The following is a 6,111-nucleotide window of genomic DNA, read 5'->3' as shown; positions in this document are numbered from 1 at the left end:
GCTCTCCCAGCCGCGCGCCGAGACCCGGAGAGTTACAGAGCAGGCGTACATTGGAGAGAGCTTTCCTATATAGGAGAGCCAAGAATTTGTTACTTCTTGAGGGGGGAGCATGAAGGTAGGGGACCCTATAATGAGAATCCTAGGATTGCTTCTAGATTTCTAACTTGGATAAATGACAGGACGGTACTCTTTGGTGAATACTAAAGGAACAGTAACAGCAGCAAAAGTCTAAGAATGGAACTTTAACATACCACAATGCCACCTTTAAAGTAAATTTGGCATTCTCCTCCTTTTTGAATAAAAGAAAATGCATTAATTCAAGACATACACATTCACACACCTGCTAATATCTGCTCTTCTGCAATCATGTGTTTTCTGTATAGTGTCTAAATATCTATTCCAGTTGAAGTAGTGCTTAAACACTTCAATATGCCTCTTTCCATCCAAAAAGAAAAACTGTCTATGACTGTTTCAACGTATTTTAAATATATGTATAATCATTGCCAACTTATCTGCTTTGCAGATTCTCGTTTCCTATACAATATTTAATATCTCCCTTTATTGAAAATGTCATTGCTCAGTATTATGATTGTTTTTCATTTTGATTATATGTCTGAATGTTAGAATTATTGATGAATCTCTTTATTAATGGAATAATCTCAGCACAGTGTTAAATACACTTCTTCTCTACCATTATTATACGTTATTTTAACGATTTTCCATACAGTTACTTTAAATGGGATTTTCAGAGTTTTCAGGCTTTTTGACGTCAGTGGGATAGGCTCCAGTGAGTAAAAGAAATGCTGAAGAACAACAATATGAATTAAACAAATTTAAGTAGTTAAGAAAGCACTAATCTAGTCATTGAGAAATATATACTAAGATTTACATAGTATGTATATATAAATCAATAGTTTCAAAATGAGATAATCTACTGAACAAAATATCTTAAAATGTGAATGAAAAGATGTTGTAAAATCGCTATATGATTAAAGTACAAAAATTTTTATAAGCTTGGAATATCAGTAATAAGTGCATTTTTGTCTGGGAGACAAGTTGTTATCTGGGAAACCTCAAGACATTTTGTAGATTATCGAAATCACTTTACTATCAATCTTGAGCATTTCTCCTATCAACTCTATCATTAGTATGGGAAATTAGCATGATGACTCTATTTCACCATCAGGAACATTGAAGAAACTATTTAAAGTGCTAAACATTGGTTTTAACAAATAAAAAACAATTCATCTGAAGAAGATGTTACAATGAACTGAGGAATTAAAAGATCTCAAAGTAGAGAAATTTCACTGACTGCAGTATAAACAACTTGAGGGTAGAGAGTGTCTGTTTCTCCTGTTTGCCCTCCAAATTTCGGAACGGTGTTGTTATATGCACGGTGCAGGGTAATAAGCAAATATTTAACAAATGAAAAGTACTGAATTCATTACCTTGTGGTACAAATTAGGATTTCTTTTGTACTGTAACTAGAAGATTTTAACTTCAGCATTATGGATTATTAATGTCTTTATCTGATTCCCAGTTCTGTGTCAACCAAACTTAGTTGAGTGTTAATTAGAGGACTTCATGTTTATCCTATCTTCTAGGATTTCACTTTTGCATATCTGTTAATTCATAATTTTGACATTTTTATAGCACAACCAAAGACTATAAAAACACAGAGCAAGCACTTGCCAAAGAACTCTAAATAAAACAGGTGTCAGATATGAAATTAGAGCCAAGCTTGGTTATACTTCTAAGTGCTTCATCTAAAGAGAAGCGTGCAACACTGCTGCATGAATTAATCACCTAGGGTGACTTTTAAACCTATCAACAGCTGGCCCCTCTATCATATCTGATTTTATTCAATAGTCTAAGTGATAATAATTTTTTGATCAAGAACTTTATTTTACTGGTTGTAAAGGTGCGCGCATGCACATGCACACAATCCCCAGTGCTTTTAAAAATTGTGGGACAGAATTAATCATAACTATTGAGTTTAAATGTCATTTAGCAACTTATTAAAGTGCAAGCATGCAGGGAAAATAAGCTAAAGACAAGACTTTCGTTTTTCAATTTATTTTTTAAAAGTCTCGTAGAAATCTTTATGAAATTAACACAAAATGGTGGTACCAAAAATCTTTTTGCTTTGTTTATTCCCTAGTCTGTGGCAATGTAAACAGTGGAAGTTAACCCAGAATTTAAGTTAAGGAAAGCTATATTGTATTAAGTTTAGCCAAAATTCTCTAACTTGCCATCATATTTTTTCAAATAAATAAAATTTCTATTCTCTTCCTTCTCTCCTCATCTCCCTTAAGGTATGTCAACTCTAACCCCGACCCCCCCCCATACACACACCTTGTTGCCTCTGACATTATCTCCTCTACTAGACGCGCTTTTGTACTTATTGCTACACAATAGTTCAAAATAAAATGTGATAAATGCAGGCAAAGGTGTTTCAAGAAAGAAGGTAAATGTCCTTACACATTTTCAACATAGAAACAGAATTTTTCAAAAATGAGTTACAAAACAGCAAAATTTTAAAAAAATAATTATAAAGTTTGCAGATAATGTTGTCATCCCTCTTAAAAGAAGAGGGATAAGGCGCAGAAGAAATGTAGTGTTGAGGACAATGAAAATCAGCAGTTATTGCAATCTATTTATGCTGCATTCAATGGATTTAGAAGACAGAAGCTTGGGTGCTGTCGTTATTGCTTGTTTGCCATTTGATGGTGGGCAAAATATTTAATTTCATTGGGTTTCTCTTTCTATGCCTCTAAAATGTGGATTCCCAGGCCAGGAAAATATTTCAAATCTTTTCTAGGTCTAAAAGTCACAGACCTTAGTGTACCCTTTATAAAGGCCACATTTTCACAAAAGATAGCATTCTTGTAAAACACCTTTATAGAAAGAAAAAGCTATATTTAGAAAGTCCACTCAGTGTCCAGGGTTTTCTGAAGTCGTACTGCTGTTTATAACCAGGTGTAGGCCAGTAGGACAACACATTTGCTTTAATAACTGTCCAGATTTCTTGGAGTTAAAGATAAGTTTTTCATCATTCTAAGTGTTGACCTAAGAAATTATTGAAAATAAGAATTGTTCTAATTTACTTCTTGAATTGCCCAGTTCTTACATGGCCTGACATGAAAGGTGATTTACAAGATTGCATTTAAGTTTGGACATATAGCCTTCATCCTACTGTTTCATCACAGACGTCTTACAGGATAAACACGTGCAACCATTTTGAGTTTCTGAATGGGAGTGCTCCTTACAGTATTTTCCCCTTATAAATTTCTTGCCAACTTACTCCAATTTGAATGCAGGTAGAAATTTATAAATTTCTACAAGAACTTATTTTTATTTTTATGAATCTTACTGATTTTGTGTTAATACCGAGGACTTTATCAAATTCATAGACATTTGATAGAATAAAAAGCAAAAGCATAATTAGGAAAAATCCAAAAACCTCAAATAGAAAATAAGATGCTATGCTGTCAGTAACAGAAATTAGCACAAATAGACGAAAAACTGACCACCATTGTAAACTGAGCTTTTAACTATGGGAGTCGCCAGGAAAAGGAGGGTTACCTGACTCAGGGGTCTTCTCCTTTGTTTGCCTTCTTTTAACAATCTCGAAAATTAAAGAAAGGTTGAAATGACAATAAAAATAATTTATTTCCCAAACCATTTGAGAGTAGTTGCCAACACAATGCAATGTCTCCCCCAAATCCTCTAGTATTTCCTACAAACATATATCCAAATATAATCATGAAAATCAGGAAATTAACACTGACACATGACTACAGAGCTACTAATCCTCAGACCCCTTTCAAGTTTTGTCAATTATCCCAATCATGTCCTTCATAATGAAAGGATCAGCCCAGTGTCGCATGTTGCATTTAGTTGTCCTGTCTCTTTAGTTTTTTAATCTGGAAAATTTTCTCAGGCTTCCCTTGAATTTCATAAACTAGAAAAATTTAAAGAATATGGATCAGCTATTTTGTAGGATTTAGCTGTTTGTATTTGTCTCATGATTATTCAGGATATGTGTAGTTGGCAGGAATAACACAGTGGTGAAGCTCTGTTCTCACTGCTTCCTGTCAAACAATTTCGGCAAACTTTTAACTTGTAACCTTACTGGAATATTATTTTACTCATTTGATTAAGGTGTATATCACCCAGTCTTCTCCATTGTAAAGTTATTTTTTTCTCCTTCATTATTAATAATTTTTGTGGTAAGGCACTTTGTAATTATGTAAATATCCTGTTCCTCATCAAACATAATGTATTCAATTTAATTATTTAAATCAGTATGAACTCATAGACTCCTATTTTATTCAATTGACTATAATACGTTTCTACCATTATTTATTTTGAGGCTTAGATTGTTCAAGATTTGTCCAGTGGAAACCCCTTCAGTTTGGCTTCTATATCCTTTGATGTTTCCCAATTATTCTTTGATATCTCCCTTCTTCTTCTTTTTTTTAACATCTTTATTGGAGTATAATTGCTTTACAATGGTGTGTTAGTTTCTGCTTTATAACAAAGTGAATCAGCTATACATACACATACATCCCCATATCCCCTCCCTCTTGCGTCTCCCTCCCTCCCACCCTCCTTACCCCAACCCTCTAGGTGGTCACAAAGCACCGAGCTGATCTCCCTGTGCTATGCGGCTGCTTCCCAGTAGCTATCTTATTTTACGTTTGGTAGCGTATATATGTCCATGCCGCTCTCTCACTTTGTCACAGCTTATCCTTCCCCCTCCCCATATCCTCAAGTCCATTCTCTAGTAGGTCTGTGTCTTTATTCCTGTCTTACCCCTAGGTTCTTCATGACATTTTTTTTTAGATTCCATATATATGTGTTAGCATACGGTATTTGTCTTTCTCTTTCTGACTTACTTCACTCTGTATGACAGACTCTAGGTCCATCCACCTCACTACAAATAACTCAATTTCGTTTCTTTTTATGGCTGATCCCTTACTTCTTGAAACAATAGTATGTTCTAGGGTCATCTTATATTTTCCCTGTAGTGGTTCTAGAATCAGCCATTTCTCCAAAGACCTTTAGTTCCTTCAGTTGGAGAGCTGTATTTAGAAACCAAGATCTGGACACTAGGTGTATTCATTGCTCTTGGGAAGCAGTGGTCCCAGGTACTCTCAATAGGCAGAGCTAGGGGATTTATGTACATATATACATACACACATATGAAAACACATATTCATAACCATTTACACATATTCACAAACACGTTCATAAACATATGCATACATATAGTCTATGTTTATTTCTATAACGTCTCTATATTGAAAATCATGTGTTCACATTAACATCCTCCATTCCCTTTCAACACCCTTTCATTCTAGTTTTTGCCCTTTTCATATTTTAACTCCCTCCACAGATATTAAAATAACACTGATTACCATATTCTTAATAACCTTAATTATTTGATCAATCTTCCTGTATTTAAGTAAATTCTTGTAGCTGCCACTTTCCCATCCACACATTTTCTCCACCTGGCACGGGTTATGACAATCTGTACAGAGTGGTTGCCAAGGCCACTTCCTCATGTGGATGCCCTTTCACACGAATCAGACTTCAGCAGTCAACTCCAGGCTCCCTTATGCAGACATCCTCTCCCCTTTCTCAGACTCTGAGACCCAATGCCAAGTCATGTGGTTCCTTGAATGCCCACCTCCCCCATGCTGACAAAGGGTTATTTTACCTCACTTAATGGACTAATTTGTTCAAGAAGGGAAGGGATCACAACACTATAAAGCAGTTATAGTCCAATAAAGATTAAAAAAAAAAGAAGGGAAGGGACAAGGAAGGGGATGAAGAAAGGGAGGTGGACAGGGATGAACAGGCATCTTTTTTTTCTAAACAATATTTGAAGAGGTCCTTCATTTAGAAGTTGCAAAGACATTATGAAGTATCAGCTGAAGAACTGAAACAACGACATATATTTACACATCTGTATCCCTACATCTATGACACACAATGTACACCTAATTTTATAGCAACCAAAATATAATTTAACAAAACTTATGATGCTTAGCCATAGACTTTAATACTCAGCAACTTAAAAAAATATGCAGTGCCATTTGGCTG

The 6,111-nt window shown here is 34.9% G+C and overlaps 1 protein-coding gene across 1 annotated transcript in view; it reads left to right on the top strand.

Annotated features, from left to right (window-relative positions):
- LOC132493267 (BCL-6 corepressor-like) overlaps positions 1 to 6,111 on the top strand; it is a 204,718-nt gene that overhangs the window by 96,581 nt on the left and 102,026 nt on the right. The window lies entirely within an intron of this gene.

Source organism: Mesoplodon densirostris, chromosome 7 (genome assembly GCF_025265405.1).
Source record: "Mesoplodon densirostris isolate mMesDen1 chromosome 7, mMesDen1 primary haplotype, whole genome shotgun sequence".
Lineage (NCBI taxonomy): Eukaryota > Metazoa > Chordata > Mammalia > Artiodactyla > Ziphiidae > Mesoplodon > Mesoplodon densirostris.
The sequence above is the reverse complement of the archived record's forward strand: the minus strand, read 5'-3'. Positions and strand labels throughout refer to the sequence as shown.